The following is a 24,172-nucleotide window of genomic DNA, read 5'->3' as shown; positions in this document are numbered from 1 at the left end:
CTCCGAGTCTGGTGGTACTGCCTATTATTGTGGAGGCGGCTTTTACTTATGGAGAGCCCTGTGGCGAGTGTCCCCAGTGCACAAAAGTGTGGGCTTAACAAGCGTTCCCGGTACTGGAAGCCTCTTTTTGTGTTTGTTGATCCTGGATACGAAGTGGCGCTTTGTTTTCTTCAGTAAAACAATAATAAAGCCGGTTTCTGGGTAGTCTTTGAGTGTCATGGGATTGTAAAATCATATTCATTACTGACAAGGATAACAGGAACTCCCTCGTTACACCGCCAGTTCGGGACCCGCTGTCGCTGTCAACAATTAATTCTTCATGGATTTTGTTGGTGCTGCACCTGTTGGTTTTATCACGGTTCGATGAATTGGAATTAGTTAAGACTTTTGTCACAGTCGCTACCGGTAACATTTTGCTATAGAAGATTTAAAGAATAACTTTGTTGGAACTAGATATTTTGGAATCGATAAATTCATATTTAGTAAAATAATTTCTTTTTTACCGACGGAAACATCTATTGATGAATTGTATGTGCTCCTAATAATAAACGCAATATTTCAGGCAGAAATATTGCCAGATAGTAATTAACCAAAAGTCCCAAAACTTTTAACATCCAGCACACAAGACCCGATTTTGTGGCTAATGGTAAAAATAGTTTTCAGTCGCTCTCGAGAGTTTTAGTGAACCTGACGAGTGGCAAAGCTGATTACATTACCTTTTTTTTCTATCTAGCTTGCTTCTGTTGAAAAATACAATGTCAGTCTGATGTCGAAGCACCGGTGCTGTTTTTCTATGATCATCGGAAGTGTGTTTCACTCTTTACTTGTGCCATTATTGTCACTGGCCTGGAACGAGCGAACAATATAGCAGTGACATGTAGAGCCAGAAAAAGATATTTTGATCGCTATCTGGAAAGAAAAAAAAACCTCTTTGACTGATTCTAAAAGACTTTAATCCAAAACTGCAATCTCAAAAGTTGATCTCCTAGATTTGAAGCTCCGAAAGAAGTGGAATTTTCGAGCGTGACAAAATTTTAGGTGATTATTGCAAAGGATTATGTTCATATAGATTTAGCCGTGTATTTATAGATGTGCTTATGACGTCAAATATTCTGTCAATCTATTTTCATCTTATCTTTGTTGTTCTCCACCAGCCACGCCGTTTGAATGCTAAGTAATTGCACCGCTTCAAATAATCTGGGTGTGTATTTTATTTCCCTGGAAGTGTATATGTTTATTTGATTCTCTCATTATGAATATACACGTTTAATGTTAAATGTCTTGTACCAGTAAATTATTTGATGACAAGGGAGAGAGAGAGAGAGAGAGAGAGAGAGAGAGAGAGATGGCCGGAAGGCAGCACTACCAACATCAGTCACCGTCGCTGCTGTCAGGGAGAAAAGACGCAGGTGGTGGCGGCTCAGGTATCTTTCATTATTCCCTCAGGTGCTGTGCGAGGCTGCCGTTAACACAATGAGCGGTGTGCAAGGAGAGTTTAAGGTCACTGGTGCGGCGGAGCGAAGACAGGGGAAGTGAGGCGTAGAAACAAACCAATCTTTTTAGAAATCCACGAGACTAAGGTCCATATTCGGAAACGCTTTGCTCTCTCACCACGACTGTTTTCAAGAGCCACAGAGATGACTAGCGGGATTTTCAAGAATGTACAGAGGCGTAGAAACAAACCAGTCTTTCAATAGGTATCACTCTCTACAAATCCACGATACTTAAGCCCGAATTCAGAAACGCTTTGCTCTCTCACCACGACTGTTTTCAAAGGCCACAGAGATGACTGGCGGGGTTTTAACGAGTGTTTCTCCTTTTGATAATGTAAAAAAAAATTGTCACTCGGCCTCTAGAATCATAAAAACATCCTAGAAACTCGTGTAAACATAGATAAAGCCTTTTGAAATAGTGGAAGTGAAGCACAGAAATGTTTGAGAAGACAAGACGTAATCTACTTAAGAAATGATGAAGAAACGAAAAATGCACACAAAGAATGGAAAGATGGAGGGAAAAGATTTTGAGAGAAGTTGGAAAATAAAAATAAAAAGTGGAAAAAGAGAGCTGAAGGATCATGGGAAGGAAGAATAGTCTGAAGGATCGGTATGAGAGAGGGAAGGAAGGACTCACTGGAAGATGAAGAGAGAATGAAGAAGAGAGACTATGGCTGCCGACGAGAGAAGGTGAACTTGGACAGCCGGAGAGGGGAGGAAAGCTGTGTGCAACCGGAGAGGAAGGAGCGTGTGGCAGGAATGACGTGAGGGAATACAAGGGAGAAAAGAAGAGCAAGAGGAGGAGGAGGAGGAGGAGGAGGACGGAGAGCAAAAGGAACAAGAGGAGTAGGAGGAGGAGGAGGAAGGAGGAGGAGGAGGAGGAGGAGGAGGAGGAGGAACAGCAAGAGTAACAAGGTAAAAAAAATGAAATGTTGAAAAAAGTTGGAGGAAGAAGAGGAGGAGGAGGAGGAGAAGAAGGAGGAAGAGGAAGGAAGGAAGGAAGGAAGGAAGGAAGGAAAAGGCAGGGCACCAGACTTGTTTGCGGGGACGACAAGTCTGCTGTAAGAGAGAGAGAGAGAGAGAGAGAGAGAGAGAGAGAGAGAGAGAGAGAGAGAGAGAGAGAGAGAGAGAGAGAGAGAGAGAGAATATCAAACTTTTAACTTTATTATTTCATGCAAAAAAAATATCAGGTGCTGTCTTTTTTTTCTTTTAATTACTCTACACTCCTTTATTGTTTTGGGGATTTAATACTTTACAAAATGAAACGCGCCTATAAAGTTAATTCAGTTTTGATCCGAGGGTGTCAGTGGTTGGGCGGGAAACACTTCTCGTGTGCAAATATTGAAATAAATTAGTCATTGTGGGTATGGGCCATTTTCATTTTCTTTATTTTGTGTTAACCATTTCCCACAATTAAAGGATCTTTATTTGGTTACCTGGTGTTTTTGTGCGAACGTAAAATTCCATTGGACGTTTTTCTTTCCCATTACCATTCGCAAAAAATGTCATGATTTCCGTTAGTGTCTTTGAATTTTTTTTTTTCTTGGTTTTCTATCGGCTTATTACGATGTTATGTTCCAGTAAGTTAAGTTAGATTAGGTTAAGTTAAGTTAGGTTTGGTTTGGCTTGGTTTTGTTAGGTTTGGTTAGCTTACATTCGGTTAGGTTACGTAAGCTTATGTTATATTAGGCAACGCTGAAATAGGTTGCATTAGATTGAATCAGGTTCGGTTTGAGTTAGGTTACGTTGGGTTAGGTTAGATTGGATTAGCTTACATTAGGTTAGGTTACGTAAGCTTATGTTTTGTCAGGTTGCATTAGGTTAGGTTAATTTGGAAATCAGTTTTAGGTTGGGTTGAGTTAGGTTAAGTTACGTTAAGTTAGATTAGGTTACGTTAATTTAGGTTACATAAAGTTACATTAATTTGCAAATCAGAGGTGTAATGTTCCCAGGTGGTGACGGTTCAATTATTACATTGGCTGCCATAAAATCCCGCAAGACATCAAATCCCTCTCTTCAGTTGCTCGTATTTCCTTTGTGTATCGGAAAGGAGGCGTTGGGCGGGTGGCGTGAAGAAAAGGAAAGGTTAGACTGCCAGAGGGGAGTTTCAAGGCCCGCAGGGAAGGGGATTTAGATGGCTTGGGAGGGAAAGAAAGAGAGTGGGGAGAAAGGGAGACGCTGTTAAAGTGTAGGAGAGAGAAGGCAAGGATGAAGCTTTGAAGGGAGGTAGTGAGGGGCTGGATGGGTTTAGTCATCTCATCGCTTTATTCCCATCCTCATTTCTCTTTGTCTCTTGTGAGGAGGAGGAAATCTGTAAACAGCTCCGTCTTGGATAAGTGTGTGCGTACTTTGCTGTCTTGTATACCCAAAGATGTTGTTTTCATATCATTATCATAAAGATGTATTGATTAAGCATTCAATACCTTCCCTTTTTTCAGTGTGTCAGAAACCTTATACCAGTTTTCAATTCAAGATACTGTAAAATGTGTGTGTGTGTGTGTGTGTGCGCCGGTTGTTCTGTTGATAATCTTTTTATATATACTCTAAAGACGGTGATTACGCGTCTTCATGTTTACGTCTCAAGGAACTGGTAGGAAACACTCCAGCTCCACTTTATCCTCCTATTTAAGAATCCGGGTTTGGGCTGAAGAGGCGGGAGGGAAGGTTAGGCAAGCAGAAAAAGTGCGTGAAGCAGGGACAAGAGGAGAACGAGGAGGAGGAGGACGAAGAGAAGGAGAAAAAATGATAAAGGATGAAAGGGAGGAAGTAAAGGAGAATGAGGAGGAGGAGAAAGATGAGAAAGATGAGAAAGAGAGAGAGAGAGAGAGAGAGAGAGAGAGAGAGAGAGAGAGAGAGAGAGAGAGAGAGAGAGAGAGGAGGAAGAAGAGGAGAATGTGAGGCAGTGACGGCAACAGCGTTCAAGGGGAAAGAGGAACGGACGTAAATGAGGAAAAGCCGTGGAAGGAAGAGGATAAGAGCATAGGAGAGGTACAGAAGGATCTAAAGGAGGAGGAGGACGTGGACGACGACGACGAGAAGTGTCTGTGCGTCAGGGAAGAGAGGCAAGGGAGAGGCAGGGAGAGGTAGGGAGAAGAGACAGGCAGCTACTCCTTCCGCACTCTCTCTCCCTTTCGCTCCTTCTCACAGATCCCTGCCTAAAGTGAAATATACGAGGAGATAAACAGGTCTCGACCCTCACCTGCCTCCGCCCTCACGTCAGCCTGTTAATTACCAAGTGAATGTATTGGAGACCCTTGTTTACGCTTTCATTATCCCAGCGAAATTATTTCCTCGTATATACACACCTGATGGGTTTCTGGCTCTGCTCCTCCGCCCCGCTTGGAAAAGATGTGCTGCGTTATTACGAGGGAAAAATAATGTCCAGACCCGCCCAGTGGAAGCGCTTCGAGCATAACATAACATAACGTTTGGTCGTCACGCTGTACACGCACGCTCCGGTGAAGAGGGATAAGACGTGCTCCCTTATGCAAATCACTTGTCCATTAATTGCATTTCATTTTATTTATGTGGAGTTTACCCGGAGTTTGGTACTGCGTGAATTTCTCCCAGGAGTGTGAAAGGGTGATGATTAAACTTATTGTGCGCTTTTTTTTTCATAGATTCTAATTGGATTATATGGATGCGTGTCGGAGTCCCAGATGCAAGCGGTATGGGACACAGGATGGCTGCAGTGGGGGAGTGTGTCTGTGTTGAATAGTAGTTTGGTTCACACGGGAATGAAAGGTAATGTGAATTTTGCATAGGGTGTGTTCTTGACCTGTTGGCTTTGTTTCCTCCATTCTCTCTCTCTCTCTCTCTCTCTCTCTCTCTCTCTCTCTCTCTCTCTCTCTCTCTCTCTCTCTCTCTCTCTCTCTCTCTCTCTCTCTCTCTCTCTCTCTCTCTCTCTCTCTCTCTCTCTCCCTTCCTCTCTTTCTCATGCTGTATCCTATTTGGTTTACATTTTCATTCATATTTCTCTCTCTCTCTCTCTCTCTCTCTCTCTCTCTCTCTCTCTCTCTCTCTCTCTCTCTCTCTCTCTCTCTCTCTCTCTCTCTCTCTCTCTCTCTCTCTCTCTCTCTCTCTCTCTCTCTCTCTCTTTCTTCTCTTCTTTTATAGTATTTCTATGGTGGCAAGTTTTTTTCTTTTCTTATTCATAATGTCCCCTTGTGGTGTGAATTAATACATTATTTTTCTGACTTTTTGCCACGAATGGACTGGATGAGCCATATTGATTAATACTCACCACTTTTGCTATTACGATCATCCTTGGTTATTGCTCAGAGGACTTCTAAATAATACCATGTAACGAAATGTATAAAGAATAGGTTATTGAAGAGAATATGATAAAAAGTGGATGATGGATAGAGAGAAAATATATAAAAGGGAATAAATAAACTGCCTTTCTTTATTTAAATTACCTGAAAAAAATATAATCTCTGAACGAATACAAAGACGAGTGACACGGACCCTCTGTAAAGGAGTGACATGTACAAGGGTAATAATGAGCTCCGTGTAATTGAGTATTGACCATATATAAACTGAGCTAAAGTAATTATAGCCAGGAGCTGCTCTTCTTGATGTCTTACTCGTCCCTGTTAGTCTTCCGCAAGTATCTCATTAGTGTGAAATGTCCTCGTGATTGCCTTCCAGAGCGTCTTATATTGTCTCATTACCGAGTCGTGGCGAGAAAGCTTCAGGTAAAACATCTTATTACCTGTGAATGGACGGGGACTTATATCTTATCCATGCTCGAGTTTATCTGTCTTTACACACACACACACACACACACACACACACACACACACACACACACACACACACACACACACACACACACACACACACACACACACACACACACACACACACACACACACACACACACACACATAAGATTATGACGAGACGAAAGAGGTGTTGAAATATGTGCACTGTTTCGGCGTGAATGTCAGTTCGGCTCATGAAGGGATGAACTGTATGAAGTCATCGTTTTCTGCTATTGGTTTCTTGGTATTCAAACAGTGCGCCAGATTTAGCTTCCACGAAAACCTCCTTCACACATCCGCTTAAGCTTGTCTGAATAATCCGGTTGCAGTAAAATTCCTCGTGACCTTAGCGCTTGTCCGGTTTAAGTAGCGTTTTGTTGAGATTTATTATTTCGCTTCATTTGAAAGGACTATCTTATTTTCATTCTTATTTTTATCTGACGTGTTTCATTTCGTCTCGATTCTTTGGGTACGAGTCAATAGCAACTGTTTTAAAGGAAAGACTTGGAGCTTAAGCCAAAAACAGCTTTACGTTTCCCAGAACAGAGTAGATTATTATTTCAGTAGATTTTTCGTGCGCTGAACTGACTGGAAAATTATATAAAGCTTGGTGTTGATTTTTTTTTTTTTTTTTTTTTTAAATATAACGTGATGAGTGATTTAATTTCGATTCTACCTTGTCAATTGTTCGTAGACTCAAAATGTGTTACTTGTAAGCTCTTTTTAGTTCCGCATGGAGTAACATTGGCTCTTTTGGTAATGCATTTTTCCTCGAACGGAAATTCAGTTCTAGGAAAATCTTTCGTGGCGGGAAAAGGTGAGACGCGCCAGGTGCTAAGGTGGGAAGAGTGGTGGTGGAGGCAAACCTTATGGCGGCAGTACACACACACACACACACACACACACACACACACACACACACACACACACACACACACACACACACACACACACACACACACACACACACACACACACACTTGTCGATGAATTTAAGTTTGTTTTTCCTTACTTATTCAGTTATTTATAAATTTCTCTTCATCAGTCAATTTAATGGTGATGGTGATGATGATGATAGTGGTCTCTTTTCTTTATTATTTGAAGCTAATGGTGCTGAATGTTTCTCTAGTCAATGTTGAATTTGAATGTTATAATAGTGAAATCATTGGCTATCATTCATCACTGTTATTTGGCTTGTGTCTGTCTGTTTGCTTACCTATTTGTTTATGTCTGTTTGTATTTGTCTCTCTTTACCTGTCTGCCTGTTTGTTTTTCTTCTTGCCTTGCTGCAATTATGTATCTTTGTCTGTGTTTGTTTTATCAATTAATTTCAGAAGTGAACACAAAAGATAAACACTGATGAATAAATACAGAGATAGATACACTGAACTTATTGGAATATCGTTCTGCATAAAGGGTGGTGCAGGAAAAGGTCATTTGTATAATGCACACTCCACTTAATTTCATAACAGAACACGTGACACAAGGTAAAGGGACGGAGGGAGCAGCAGCAGAACATATAGTGTATGGCCAGGCTGTTTCGAATCATACTTGCCTCGGGAAGCAAATGTTTCAGCGTTGCAAGGTGATGAGTGTTCCCGATCGTAATCCCATTCCGCTCGCCACAGTGGAAACAAACCTAATGGTCATATAGTAGTACTACATTAAGCCTTTTATTTCTGTGGTCTTTCTTTGTACAGATTCAGAGCACTGTGAGAGGAAAATTGTTTATGGATAGACAAAGGGCAGTTTAATTTTTTCATTGTAGACTACAAAAGAACACTAGATACTGCAGCAAAGTAAATATTTTAAACATTTTGGTTGATTATGGAGGAGTGGATGGATTATGTATTGAAAGGATTGCATTTTGGGAATTTTTAGGTTACTTATTAATTCATGGTGGTGTTCATTTTGATAATCATGTGAGCAAGAAAGGTAGACAGTGAATACAGGGTGATGCATGAGTCTATTCTCTTACTTTTATTATTATTATTATTATTATTATTATTATTATTATTATTATTATTATTATTATTATTATTATTATTATGAGACTTATAACCGTCACTCTGCTCATTAAGAGATTGTTTTTGGCGTCATTGACTGTTTCAAACGTATTTTTCTGATTTGTAAGTGTTTATCGTTACATTGAAGCTTGTGTCACTTAGCAGGAAACCAATCACAAAGGCAGCTATGAGCAACATCTTTAATAAGCCAAATGTTTCGACACTTTTCTCATGTCATCTAAAAAACGATAAAACAAATATAAGTATAAAAGAACAAAGTTAAAATACTAAGAAAATTACACATTAGTAAACATTTACACAATATTAAGTGGGTATGTTGAGAGAGTATTGTTGAGGGATGGCTTTAGTTGGGAAATATATAAGGACTCCAATATTCTTAAACTGTTTCTATTACAGGTGGCGAGGATACGAAAATTATTGAGATTGGGTTGAACCTTACAAGAGAGGCAGTGGTCTCGTATCGCGGAAAACGGGGCGTTGTGTAGCGGGCGCCCTGTTCTGGCAGACTGACCTAAATTCTCACTGACTCAGTTTATAAGTGAGCGCAAGGTGCTACCCATATACTCAGCCTGGCAGCTGTGACGAGTAAACATTTTCATAACACATCTCTAACGCCATTATTACAATATCTATTTTCTGTATCCATACCTCTCAGTGAATATTACTTCTTTATTCATCCCACACACAGAAACTCATTAACTCTTTACTTTTTAATTAATCGAGGTATCCTGTAGATCAATACCCAGTAAAGCAGGCATCAGATAAATATAGAATAATTAGCCGCTACAAGTATTCCTGAGTGTCTGGCGAATGGTACTTTGATCAGTGTAAACCCGCGTTGATTGGCTGGCACGGATCACAGGCAGGAGGCGCACATATGAATGACACCCTTCAGCTGGACGTGGTGTTCGATATAACGAGGTAATGAGAAAATGCGGATATGCTATCTTTATTGCGGTTCGCTGGCAAAATTGTACTGAAAAGTATCTTTCAGAGAGGTGTCATTGCTGGCTTTGATGCAGGAGGTACTTTTAGGGTCGTTGTTTATCATCATCATCATCATCATCATCATCATTTTGTGTTATTTACTGTCAGACAAATGTTTCTGGCACCATTTCCACATATTAGAGAAGAGAGAGAGAGAGAGAGAGAGAGAGAGAGAGAGAGAGAGAGAGAGAGAGAGTGAGTGAGTGAGTGAGTGAGTGAGAGAGAGAGATAGATTGTATGTGTGTCTGTGTTCCTGTATATGTATTGAAAATAAAAAATCAGAATACCACAATTCACAAAACGAAAAACCACAATCTGTTCAACGCGAACTTCGAAAAAAAAAATTATAAACTTTGGGATGGATAGAAGTACGATTCCCTGGACCACTTCTCTTGCGGGCAGAAGAGGAGGAGGAGGAGGAGGAGGAGGGGGGGGACAGGGCGTTTTGTCAAAAGTTTGGGTGTAGCACCGATTTCATCTTCGTCGATGTCATTGGAACGCGAGACTGATCAAACACCGCTGAGGGGTTTCCAGGCTTTATTGTTCTCACACCAGTGCTTTAAAGGTACTGGAAACTCCAATTCTTCTCTTCTTTTCTAGGTTCATGATCGAGTTTTACAGGAAGCTTCTTTTTCATTTTTTTTTTTTTTTGAAGGACATGTCAACTCATAAGATTATAAAAAGTTTAATGCCGCTGCAAGAGACCATCAGACCAATACGTGGTAGTCCCTGTGTGAATAAAACTACCTGAATCCATTTATCATCCTCATCCATAAATTTGTCAGGTATTTTAAATTTCTGTATTGATTTAGCACTAACAACATGATTTCAAGTATTTTCTCTCACTTTACTATATTTTCGGAATGCAGGAGACTTTTTGAAGTACTGGAAACTACATCCCGTTTTTTTTTTTCAATTTAGAAACCCCAGTATTCAATAAATTTTCTCATTAGGGCATTTTAACCCCTTCAGTATTATGACACTTTACTATATTCATTCTGTTTACTATTTGGTGATTTCATACAGCTTTAGAAACACATGGGGGGATTAAAATAATGAAGACTGTGGCCATTAATCTGACCTCTATAGATCCTTCCTAATGTCAATAAAATGGTCTCATTGTAAACAAATCTTAAGGTAAAATGTGTCCCAGTACTGAAGAGATTAATGAATATTGAATGAAGTACCGAGTCGCTGTTTTTACGTTGACATTTAAACAGTACTGAAAGCCGCTTATTTTCTTCTTTTATTTCGGAAAGCAAATCAAATTCTTTTAATGATTCTTCTTTAGTTAAAAAAAAAAAATGGAAAAAAAATTAAACGTTTACCTATCTTTATTGATCGCACCGCCTCGCAGGTCTGTGTTATCTCTACTATCTGTAAAGTCGATCTCTCTCTCTTCTCCAGCTTTGGCCCAAGATCCAACCTCGAAGTTTATTTATAGGATTCTCTCTCTCTCTCTCTCTCTCTCTCTCTCTCTCTCTCTCTCTCTCTCTCTCTCTCTCTCTCTCTCTCTCTCTCATCTCTCTTTAGCTGATTCTAACTACGGGTGTTACTGAAGTTCTTCCTAATGATGCTTTATGTTCTCTTGACCTGCGCTTCGGGGACCATATGCTTCTATTTAATTCAATGATACTTCTTTCTAATTGTGTTGCTGCTCTTATAACTCTATCGGTAAAATTTTTCATCTTTGTCACTCTTCGTCCTTTCCTCTTACCGTAAACCTCAAGGGGAAAGAAGAGTGACCGCTGGGTTATGTCTAAAAATTGAGTCAAAGGGAATTTAATTTTATCTTCTTCAGTACCATGACGTGTTTTCATATTCATCTTGGTTACTATTTGGCAGTTCTATGCAGCTTCAGAAACTTATGTCGGGGATTAAAATAGTGAAGACTCTAACCAGTAATCTTCTGACCTCCATAGACCCTTCCTAGTGTAAATCCTAATGTAAATCTTGTGGCTAATTCTATCGGCTCTATAAGGAGACTAGCAATCGAGTGGGTATTTATTTCTTTATATTTTTGTAGCCCTTGGCCAGTCCTCCTCTTTTATATGAAAAAAAAAAAAAAAATTAGAATCGTCCAGTCATACCCAAAACTCATGGTAAAAAAGAGTCCCAGTACTGAAGGAGTTAATCTTGTCTTTCTTTTAGCAGAATTGTGTGTGAGAGTCCGTTGTATTTCAGCTAGTCTGTTCTATGTCTACATTTCGATGCTTGCTATTCTTCTGAAACTGTTAATTGCAAGTCTGGCAGTTAAGTGGGGCCTTTTTTTCTTTGTTCTTGGCCAGTTTCACCGCTCACATGAAAATAAGTCACCCTCCAGCCATATCTTGTGAAAGTGTTAATCTTGCTATTTTCTTCCTGAATTTGACAGTATAGGAATGATAAGAATTAGGGAGTATTTTCACCTTTTTAATTCTTTCACCCACCACTTCTTGGACAATCTGATCTATCTGTCAGTTTGTCACTTTTTATTTCATAACGTATTCTTATAACGACATTCGTTTCTGTTTTTCGTATCTATTGGTTGATCTTAAACCTTTTAACTCCTATATGGCTCTTCTTTCTTTAAATAGTAACCATTCTGAGACATTGTTCTTGCTTTACAGCCACCTGCACACATTATATTGCCTAAGAATTGCAAAATGTACAACTTTTATTCCTTCCCTTATTGTACTTGCACATAAAGATTCAGTGTTGTGAACTGTTGTATGTCGCAGTGAAAGGGTTCATTTACCACAAGAATGTATTTTTTTATTCGTTGTTCAGGCGCAGTTTCGTTATTATCACATACTTCTGCAGGGTTGGGTTCTTGGCTATTCTCGTCCGTCTTTGCAGCTTTATCGTGATGGCCTACTTAGCAGAGAAATGGTGTTATTAAATATTTCTGTAACACGAGATTAGGAATGAGTGAGCGCTGCATCCTCCTGCATATTTTCTTAGATAAACCTTGTAATATTTTCCCGGAATAATTATCGCTGCTAATTATGGAAGGATCAAACTATTTTAATGATAAAACTTCGGGCTTTTGGATGTATTTAGTATGAAAATTTCACCCAAAGGGAAAATGAAGTAATCTTACCCAAGCGTCTCCGGCGGGAAAAACTTTGACGAAACTCGTGACTTTTTGAATAATTTCGTTATATATTTTTAGTCAGTAATTATTTTGACTTGCGATATTTTGTTGGTTTTTCTCCGTTTTTTACTTCTCTCCGTTTTTTATTTTTTTTAATTTTATGTCTCCGTTTTTACATATCTCTGTTTTTTTATTCTACATCTCTCCGTTTTTTACATCTCTCCGTTTTAAATCTCTCCGTTTTTATTCTATATCTCTCCGTTTTTTACATTTCTCCGTTTTTATTTTACATCTCTCCGTTTTATATCTCTCCTATTTTTACATCTCTCCGTTTTAAATCTCTCCGTTTTTATTTTACATCTCTTCGTTTTAAATCTCTCCGTTTTTATTTTGTATTTCTCGTTTCACATCTCCGTTTTACATCTCTCCGTGTTTACATCTCTCCGTTTTTACATGTCTCCATTTCCTTCACGATATTCACGGTTATTTCTCTTCTTTTCTCATTTTTTTCCTCTCTTTTACTTCTCTTCACTTTGCTCTCGCCTTTTTCTCTCCGCAATATTGTTTTTTTTCTTTAACTTTTATATCTTTTCACTTTTTCTCTTCGTCTTTTTGTGAGTTTCTTTTTTTTTCCTTTCCGATTATTTCTTTTTTTTTTTTTCTCTCGAGGATTTTGTCAAGCTCCTTTTTCCGTTCTTTGTATTATTTCAGTTTTATATGCATTGTTTTCTACAGTTTCTCTCTCTTTTTCATATTTTTATTTCTTTTCTTCCCTCCACTGCATCATTTTCTCATGCGATAATTTAAAAAAAAAGTTTCCTTCCGCCACTTTTCTGCTTTACCTTTCTACTTTCTCTCTTTTTCTCGCTTGTTCCATAAATTTTACATGCGATAATTCAAGTGTTTTTCTTCCCATTTACTCCTTCATTACTTTTTGCATCTCTTCTCTTTCTCGCTTCATCATTTCCTCATACGAAAATTTAAGTCTTTTTTCCACCTTCCTGCTCCACTTCACAATTTTTTTTTCTAATCTCTTCCTCGCTTCATCATTTCTTTATACGAATTGAAGTTTTCATTCCCTTCCTGCTTCACTATTTTTCGTATCTCCTCTTTGCGCTTCATCATTTCCTAATGCAATAATTTGTTAAGTTTTTCTCGGCCTTCCTGCTTTACTTCACTATTTTCTTCTCTCTCGGTTCTTCCTCCAGCTGGTTCAGGTCCCCGAGAGGCAACAGCTCGTCTCCCACTAATCCCTAAGCGCCCCAGCCTTCACTAATTACCCCGGATGCGTCTTTACTCAAACAGAGAGGGAACTTGTGAGTGTTTTTATCCCATTTATCAAGAACTACACACACACACACACACACACACACACACACACACACACACACACACACACACACACACACACACACACACACACACACACACACACACACACACACACACACACACACACACACACACACACACACACACACACACACATTTAATTTACTGGCCACACACACGTGAATCAGCACTGTTTGCATTAAAGATTCCAAGAAAAGAGTGTGTATGTTATAAATTGTAAAGAAAAAACTAAAAAAAAAAAAAAAAAGATAGATGGAATGTGTATCTAGTCGAAGTTATCACGTAAAAAAAATAGATCAATTGCAAATAGATGGACAAACTGACGTACTGATTGACTGAAGAACACAAAGAACACACACACACACACACACACACACACACACACACACACACACACACACACACACACACACACACACACACACACACACACACACACACACACACACACACACCAGACAAGCGCCACCGTGTATCCCTTCCAAACCTTATCTGAATTTTTGCCATTTTCGACTTTATTTATTTGATTTGATTATTTATACGTGACGTGGGATTCATTTCAATCTTCAGAATATAATTTTGTCCGGCCAACCATGTTAATTAACAAAGCGGAAATATATACATATTATTCAACAATTTTTAGTCGAATATTTCTTTTGGTACGGAGGTGTGAGTGGAATAAATAAATAAATAAATAAATACTGAAATTTTGAAGGAACAAAATTCAAAACTGAAGCACAAAAATATATATATTGTTGCTGGAAAATTCACACCAAAACCTTCCATGTGGCGCTGGAACTTCCTTCGGTGTAGAGAGAGAGAGAGAGAGAGAGAGAGAGAGAGAGAGAGAGAGAGAGAGAGAGAGAGAGATGCAGAGAAAAGCTAATACGACAGGTTTTTAATAGGTTTTTGAAATATCTTAAGGTTTTATACGTACTAACAGCTCATGTTTCGTGTATGTTGTGCTTCAATGGTCTACTTCGCCGCTCCCGGAGTCAATAAGGAAGAAGAACGGCGCATTTAGCCAAAAGCAAACTGTTGTGAAGCTTGTCAAAGTATTCAGTTCAATGGGTCGAGTGAACTATAGTGTGTCTACTTTAAAGTGGCTCCAGGGTCTCAGTCTGAATGGTGTCCCAGAGAATGCGTGGTTGTCAGATCTTGAGGAAAACCGAGAGCTGTCCTTGTAATAAGTGCGGTGATCAACAGAAAACAAGTATTATTCACATCAAATCAATTACGCTATCAAAAAGCTACAATATATTTGAAATCCAGGAGCCATTTTAGAATAGACAGACTATAGAATGATCGCTTTTGAGAGAGAGAGAGAGAGAGAGAGAGAGAGAGAGAGAGAGAGAGAGAGAGAGAGAGAGAGAGAGAGAGAGAGAGAGAGAGAGATGAAAGGCATATGATTAGATATTATCGGATAGGAATCAGCAGCTTAGACAGAGCATACTAACATTCTTCATTGATTCCCCTCTGAGTCTCACCGAACACTCATTATTTGCGGTGCGATTGTTGCCCGTTGAACTGCTGGGACTATCACCTTTAATCTCTACTGTGGCTTTTGGATCAGAGCGAAATTGAATTGGACGGTGCTGGTGCTGGTGCTCGTGCATTGGGGGATGGTACGCTACATAGATACGAGGTTGAATGGGAGTAGGAAGGTCCCGAGGGTGGTGAGGCATGACGGGAAATGTTCTTAATTCCTCGTATGGAGCGGACGGGATGAAGTTACTTTGGAATTCCTGGTATGTGCTGTGTTAAAATGCTCGTCTCTCTCTCTCTCTCTCTCTCTCTCTCTCTCTCTCTCTCTCTCTCTCTCTCTCTCTCTCTCTCTCTCTCTCTCTCTCTCTCTCTCTCTCTCTCTCTCTCTCTCTCTCTCTCTCTCTCTCTCTCTCTCAATTTACTCTTCTTCTCTGCCTTGTTGAGTCTTTACCAAATGATGTGGTATGTGGTGTGTGTGTGTGTGTGTGTGTGTGTGTGTGTGTGTGTGTGTGTGTGTGTGTGTGTGTGTGTGTGTGTGTGTGTGTGTGTGTGTGTGTGTATAGGTGTGTGTGTAGTGAGCAGGTGTACTTGTGTGTTTGATTGACAGGTGTGTATGTGATGAGTAGGTATGTGTATGATAGAGCAGGTGTGTGTATAAGAGAGCAGGTGTGAGTGTGATAGAAGGGTGTGTGTGTAATAGTGTTGTGCGTGCTGTGATGGGTGAGTGGTTGGTTTGTCAATAATTGATGGAAGAGGTGTTGTTGTGTGTGTGTGTGTGTGTGTGTGTGTGTGTGTGTGTGTGTGTGTGTGTGTGTGTGTGTGTGTGTGTGTGGATGACAAATATTTGCAGTTTCACAGATTACATTCAAAATGACATATCTTCGTTATCAATTTACTTTTATTATTACTGTTATTGTTATTATTATTATTATTATTATTATTATTATTATTATTATTATTATTATTATTATTATTATTATTATTATTATTATTATTATTATTATTATTATTATTATTATTATTATTATTATTATTATTATTATTATTATTATTATTATTATTTATTATTATTATTATTGTAATCATCACACACACACACACACACACACACACACACACACACACACACACACACACACACACACACACACACACACACACACACACACACACACACTTGAGGTAGTGATATTGGGTTCCTTCTGAAGGAAATGCAGTCACTATGTATCTTATTTTTAACATATGTGGACACACGAAGCACACGTCAGCTATATGTGTGTGTGTGTGTGTGTGTGTGTGTGTGTGTGTGTATGTTTATATAGAATCATAAGCAGAATTAAAGAGAGCCTGTGACTTGACGTTGCAGCAGCCAAACTGAGACAATTGGTGGAGAGGCGAAGCAAAAACTTAATAAAGGCATCACAAACAGACCAGCTGCGATACGCCATCTGGGTTGAAATGCACCACCTGTCCTTAATGAAGAGCAGACGATTCATCAAAGCGGCTCCACTCACGTAAAAAAGAAGGAAAGAAGGAAAATACTGGCAGCTCATCCAAACTTCTTTAGTGACGCACCATATCCGAGAAGAAAGGAAATATAAATAAAAGGAGAATTGAGTACCTTCAGTAAAATAACGTTCACTTTTAAGTATAGTATAGTAGAAATGCGATACTAGAAATTTGTTTTATTATTCATTTATTTTGGGCGGTAACTTGTACTGCCGGAGTGCCTAAGAAGAAGAAGAAGAAGAAGAAGAAGAAGAAGAAGAAGAAGAAAGAGCATTAGGTTCTCTTTTGTTTTCTCTTATTTTCTTTTTTTTCCTATATTTTCTATTTTATCTTTATTCTTTGTATTTTCTGTCTTTGTGAAGGTTCTCTGAGACATCCCATCTTCACCAACCCAAGTATTAGAAGCCACTGAAAGAGAGAAAAAAGGGATATATTCAGATTGTTACAGACATTGAGAGAGAGAGAGAGAGAGAGAGAGAGAGAGAGAGAGAGAGAGAGAGAGAGAGATTTTTTACCAACGCTGAGCTAGAATCAAACGGTCAAATGCATTTTTATTGGTGCCGTACAAAGGTAGTTTGGTTATTGCCAGCCTGGGAAACTTAAAATGTGACATGGTAGTTTGGAATCAAATTACACTTTGAGTGATGTTATAGAACGCGCAGGGGAAAAGTCCGTCTGTGTGTATGTATGTGTGTGTGTGTGTGTGTGTGTGTGTGTGTGTGTGTGTGTGTGTGTGTGCTGAACCTTGAAATATGCATCTACATATTATTCTTATACGCATAAATGATTTTCGTTCCATGCATTGTTAAACATTTAATTCATTTTTCAAAACTATCGTAGGGTTGATAATCTATTCAGTCCTTTATCAACCTCAAATGACGCTATGACCCGGGCTAAATGACTGAGGAATGGCCAGATTAGCGACGACGACGAGGAGGAGGAGGAAGAGGAGGAGGAGGAGGAGGAGGAGGAGGAGGAGGAGGAGGAGGTGAAGGAGAAGGAGGTGGAGCAGTAACAAGAGGAGGCCAAGGCAGAGTAGTGTAACTGAGGGGAATGACGCCTGGCCTTTGTGGAGAGTTGCCAGCCTGAATAGGTTCTGATGAAGTAAGGAAGGCAAGGCTTACGGTAAAGGCGACAGTATAGAAGTTTTCGCATTTTTAGAACTGCTCGTGGGAAGGCACTGTGTTGGTAATGCACTTGCTTATAGTGTTGGTGGAGAGTGAGTGTTTCAACCGGTTTAGTTGAATTTATGAAGGCGAGGGTAGTTCGACTTTACCATTAGTCGTTTCAAGTGGGAAATTTTTAGGCACTTATATTGTTTCAACCGGTTTAGATGAATTTATGAAGGCGAGAGTACTTGGAACTTATCCTGAACTGTTTCAAGTGGGAGGTTTCTAGACACTTATATTCTGTCTGTTTGGCGCTTTTGTCCTTGTATGGGCCCGTCACCTCAGTGGGTATTTTTTATTGTAATTTTTGTTGCCCTTGTTGGCGCTCTACATAAAAAAAAAATGGAGTAATAAGATTTCACTGTTCATTTTCACTGTCTTCTGTGAACTTTGGCCGCATATATAAAAAAAATAGTGAAGTAAAGAGAGGGAGAAAAAAAAAAAAAGATAAAAAAAGAAAGATAATTTTTGATAGTCGACAAAGGTTTTAACAGAGAGGCGGCAGCAGAGTTCAGCCACGGCGGCCACCCACCGGCCCTCCCCTATTAAGCTCCGCCCACAGCACCAAATTTTTACTGTCTTACCCTTCGGTCTAAGAGTACCTAGAGGCTAGCCGGTAATGGTAGTGTGTGTGTGTGTGTGTGTGTGTGTGTGTGTGTGTGTGTGTGTGTGTGTGTGTGTGTGTGTGTGTGTGTGTGTGTTCGTTTTGATGGCACACTTCAAATTATTCCTTTCTTTTATCATTACTATACATGCATTCTTTTAACTTCTTCAGTAATGGAGCGCATTTTTTTGTGTGATTAGACGATTTAAGGATTTTAGGATTTATGGAGGTCAGAAGATTAATGGCTAGAGTCTTCACTATTTCAATTCCCACACAAATTTCTGAAGCTACCGTCAAGTAGTAAGCAGAATAAATACGAAAACGCGTCATGGTATACTGAAGGGATTAAAACACGGTCAGGAGAAATGCACGAATACATCTCACATTATTCTTACCTTAGCAGTTGTATACCTGTGATTTGAGTTTCCTTGTACATTTTTTCCACACCTTCCACTTCTTTCGGCGTTTCCTTTCACAGGTGAGCGGGGAGAGCACAGCAGAGGGCAACAGGTACCGTAGTCTCCCTTACCTTGCCGTCCAGATCATTTTGGAGGCACGTAAGTACTCGCTTATCCCATAAACTGCCTCTTCTTTAGTTATAAAAGTGCCATCTACGTGAAAACCTGGCGCGTGAAGACACTGCCCGCCACTATCCGCTCCAGCACCTTCCCGCCTGTGACACAAGGCCTAGGAGTAATGACGGGACGGGAGGTGTGTGGGTTTTCTCGAGGTGCGGGAGGAGTGACGCTAAGGAGCAAACATTCCCAGCACGTCTTCCCGCCTAAGTTTATGAGACCGCATTCCCAGGCTGAGGGTAAATCCTTCAAGAGGCAGAGTTGGTTGTTCATAATTTATCGCCGCCTTTCCCATATACTCCGCCGTGAAATTGGGGCAAGACCTCCACTTGTTAGCGTTAGTGTTTTTTTCTCTTATCAGTTTCCTAGGTTATTGTTGTCTTCGTTTTCATTAGCAGCTATATTATTCTCCACATCTTTATCATCATTAAAACCATCATTGCAATTGGCTTCTCAAAGGACGCTCCTCTCCTGTGTGTGTAGTGTTCTCATCACGGCAGGTGTTGGTGTCTCTTGCGTCATCAGTTCACTGACGAGGGCAGCTGGATGTGTGGGTGGACTGAAGTAGTGTATTATTGTGTGTGTCTAGTGGTGGGGGTGGTGGTGGTGGTGGTGGTGGCGGTGGTGTGTATTGGATTCTTTATTTGTTATAAGTAAGTGTTTTCTGCTTCTTATATCAAGCTATTTAATTAATTGAGAGAAGCACGTACTATTTTTTTTTCCCAAGATGTAACTACCTATAAATCACTGATGAGGCAGGAGGTTCATAGCCAACGTTCGTGTTTTCTCATGTAGCCACAAAAAATAAATGAACACAGAGATTAATCTGAAACAACCGCGTAACGATTTTCAAGAATGTTACAAAAAAGTATGGATGACTAATTAAGGTGAAAGTCTTTGGGTGGTGTTAGTGCTTTCCGCTTGCAGTCCTCGAGGCTCAAACTCTCATTCCTTACAGATACACACACGCTTGTCTGGGTGTATTTTCCTCGGGAAGGCTCAGGCTCCAATTTCAAGGGTCTGTGACTTTGTTTGGAAGAAATAGATTAAGTGGAATTCTCGCCCCAGCCTCGCTATCACATATCCACGAAGAACCATGAGTGTGCCGTGCGAGTGGGGGCAGAGAGGACCGCCATTCACGATACAAGAATGCAATACACAAGTTTATGGTGTGCAGTATATCCAGCAAGTGTCTCTCAAGAACACTGCCTATCGCTGCGGAATATCTGCCAATTTTACGCAGTACTTGAGAAGAGTTAAGGGAAACAGCGCCCAGGGAATCTACCAGCCTACCACAATCATGTGAAAACTTACCTCACACGTCAGAAACTTAATCTCTCACAGAGTATTCCTTTCTAGAGTTAGCTGGTCTGGAACATCTCACCTCACTCGCCAAGACCTGGTTTTGTGCAGCGAGTAGCGGTGTAAATAAGGCACGGTGTAGCTACAAAGTTGTGTGATGTAGTGGTCTTGCCCCTACACACCACTCCTGAGGCGCTACACGTCCCGCCACCTGACCCTACTGGGAAACTTTCCAGACTTTTACTCCCAAGTCGTGTTTGGGAACGGTTCACCTCGGTAGCCATGACAGTGTTACGGCAAAAACAAGCCAGGGAAGATAGAACTAGAGATGGAGAGATGCTGCCAGAAGTTTTGCTACGGTGACCCGGAATACACAGAAAGCTAGCGGAGATAAATGGGTAAGCTCGTGGTATGACTGACTCTCTCCTGCAGGAAACTTGTAGGTGGCGATTACGATAATTGTGGTGGTGGTGGTGGTGGTGGTAAAGATGACGGCAATTATAGTTGTCTCACTAAGCTTGGAAGACTCCATTGTTGTCATGTAATCTCTCTGCCTATTGTAGTGTGAAATGTGCTTAACCCCTTCAATACTGAGAGGCATATTCACCATGATTTTTGGGTGTGATTAGACGATTTTTATTTGCATTAGGAAGGGTCTATGGAGCTCAGAAGATTAATGACCAGAGTCTTCACTATTTTAATTCCCACATAGGTTTCTGAAGCTGCATAAAATCACCAGATAGTAACCAGGATGAATATGAAAACGTCTCATGGTACTGAAAGGGCTAATATCGTGTTAACTTGGTGGATTTAGTAGTTCATTAGCAATACTACATGCGAGAGAGAGAGAGAGAGAGAGAGAGAGAGAGAGAGAGAGAGAGAGAGAGAGAGAAGCAGAAAAACACGGAGAAGCAGAAAACATGTGTGCGAAGGAGGTTGAAATCTATGCCCTGACGAATGAGAGAGACAAAAAAAAACTAAAAGAAAAGCAAAGAGAGAGAGAGAAAAAAAAAAAAGCAAGGCCTCGCGTGGGGTACGTATAAGCCGTCTGGTAATGATTGAGGAGGTCCTTGTGCATGTTTTTGTGAGCTGGATACCTGCCTGCTTGTCCCGCCTGCTCTGCTCTGCCCCGTCTGTCTGAACTGATGGCGGGGGCGGGGCTGGCGTGGGTTGGGTTTGATGTATCGAGGATGGGTCGTGTCATGCTACCTCTACTAACACGATACATTTACTAACCACACCTTCTCCTGCATGAATTTGATACGTAAGGGTGATTTCAGTGGCCGGGTAAAGATTTCAGTTTGAGTTGTATTCACGTGAGAGCGATAACGATTACTCTTGCTGGGAGAGAGAGAGAGAGAGAGAGAGAGAGAGAGAGAGAGAGAGAGAGAGAGAGAGAGAGAGAGCACGAACTATAAAAAAGATTCAACGTATTACCGATTATGGCCGTTCGATTATGTAGATGTAGTGTGTGTGTGTGTGTGTGTGTGTGTGTGTGTGTGTGTGTGTGTGTGTGTGTGTGTGTGTGTGTGAGAGAGAGAGAGAGAGAGAGAGAGAGAGAGAGAGAGAGAGAGAGAGAGAGAGTGTGTGTGTGTGTGTGTGTGTGTGTGTGTGTGTGTGTGTGAGTGTGTGTGTGTGCGCGCCTCACCTCCTTGAAACACAACGCTCCTTTCCTGCGATTGTGAGGCATGGTGAAGTTAAAAGCGGAGCAACGGGAAGTGACACAGTCCCTTAAAAGGCGCCACTAAAAGCATACGTACCTTCAGGTTTAGACCGACACTGGCTGCACCATTACGCCTTAAGCCTAACGCCGGGCCACGGGGCTTGATGGAATAGAATAGTTTGTGTGTATGTATGTGTGTGTGTGTATGTATGTATGTATGTATGTATGATCTCTATTCAAGAAAGGTTTCGTTATCTCACCATGACTATTTTCGATGGCTACAAAAGATGACTAGTTGGATTACTATTTCCCCTGTTAATAATGTAGAAATATTATTAACCCGTTCAGTACTATGACGTGTTTCCATATCCATTCTGCTTACTATTTGGTGATTTTATACAGCTTTAGAAATTCACATCGGGGGTTAAGATAGTGAAAACTGGCTATTAATCTTCTGACCTCCAAAAATCCTTCCTGATGTCAATAAAGTGGGTTAATCGTACACGAATCTCAAGGTAAAAATGTGTCTCAGTACTGAATGGGTTAATCTGCTACTAGAAAGTAAAAAAAAAAAAACTCCCGTAAAACTCTTATAACTTCAACTAGAGTCTTGAAAGTAACATAGATGAAGCGTAGAGTGTTTCAGAGTATAGACCTAAGTGTGTGTGGGAAGAGAGGCTTGATGGAATAGATGGTATAGAATAGCATATCTGTGTGGGGAGATAGGGTAGTAGTGGGTATTATTCCATGTCCCGTCTAATACGTATAGGCCTAGAAATTCCATCATGGTGCAGCTTTACAGTAATCGAGGTATACTTACAGATACCAAAGCATTAACGGTGCTAGTCTAGTCTCTGTGGCTCCATTCCGTTCCACTCCATTGCTCTCACACATCTGGAAAGGAACTGTAATGTATCTTGGTGCTGAGGTTCCACGGTTACCTGTACATCTATCTGCTTTATTTTTTTTTCTTTTCTACCTTTATTTTTTGTAAGAGGGGAAAGCTGGCCAAGGACAACGATAAACGATTAAAAGAAAGGTATTGTGTTTAGTGTATATGAGTTTTGAGGACTAGAGGCTCAGTTGTAATAGTAAAGACTCTTGTTACGTATTTCCAACTAGAGCATTTATTTTTGTGGTGTTTTCTTTCTTCCGCTTTTAATGTTGTGCCTTTGGTCAGCGTCTTTCACACATAAAGAAAAATGTAAAAAAAAAAAAAAAACAAAAACCTTTAACTTCTACATTTTTACGAGTGTTTTATTTGAACCCATTAGCTTCGGTTTACAAACACCCACTTACGTACTTGTGTGCAGATGTAGTAGAGAGAGAGAGAGAGAGAGAGAGAGAGAGAGAGAGAGAGAGAGAGAGAGAGAGAGAGAGAGAGAGAGAGAGAGAGAGAGAGGGTGGGGGTGGGGAGACTTTTCTGACGACCACGGCTATCATTCGTGGAAGAAAACTTAGGAATGAGATTGTAAGAATAAACGTGAGTGAGAAAGAAAGAATGAATTAGTTAAGAAACCAAAAAAATGAGGTAGATGAGAGTAAGAGCAGAGAGAGAGAGAGAGAGAGAGAGAGAGAGAGAGAGAGAGAGAGAGAGAGAGAGAGAGAGAGAGAGAGAGAGAGAGAGAGAGAGAGAGATAGTAAAAGAAATAAGTTGGGAAGTGTTTTGGTGAGAGCTACTGTCCCATCGATCACTGTGTAGGCGTCTTCTGAGTTACAGCTTCCCGAATTCTGATGACTCTCCTGGACTCAACCTGGCTTAGTATGACGTGCCTGGCTTACCTGATTCGCTGCCTTACCTTTACCATTACCTGTCCAGTGTCTCCACGTGGCTTCGTATTCGCCAGTATATATATTCTGGTAGTCTTTTTCTAGGTTATTGAATGATGTTAGTACTTTCTTCCTTCGTTTCTTCATTCGTTCACCTGTTCATGTTGTACATTCATGTGTAGGTTTTGTGTCTGTGGTTATATAATGTTTTTCCTTCCGTCCATTTGTCTCTTTTTTTATGTACGGTTATCTACTGAATTTGTTATCGATCGATAACAACACACACACACACACACACACACACACACACACACACACACACACACACACACACACACACACACACACACACACACACACACACACACACACACACACACACACACACACACA

Source organism: Portunus trituberculatus, chromosome 15 (genome assembly GCF_017591435.1).
Source record: "Portunus trituberculatus isolate SZX2019 chromosome 15, ASM1759143v1, whole genome shotgun sequence".
Lineage (NCBI taxonomy): Eukaryota > Metazoa > Arthropoda > Malacostraca > Decapoda > Portunidae > Portunus > Portunus trituberculatus.
This window is presented reverse-complemented; position numbering follows the sequence as displayed.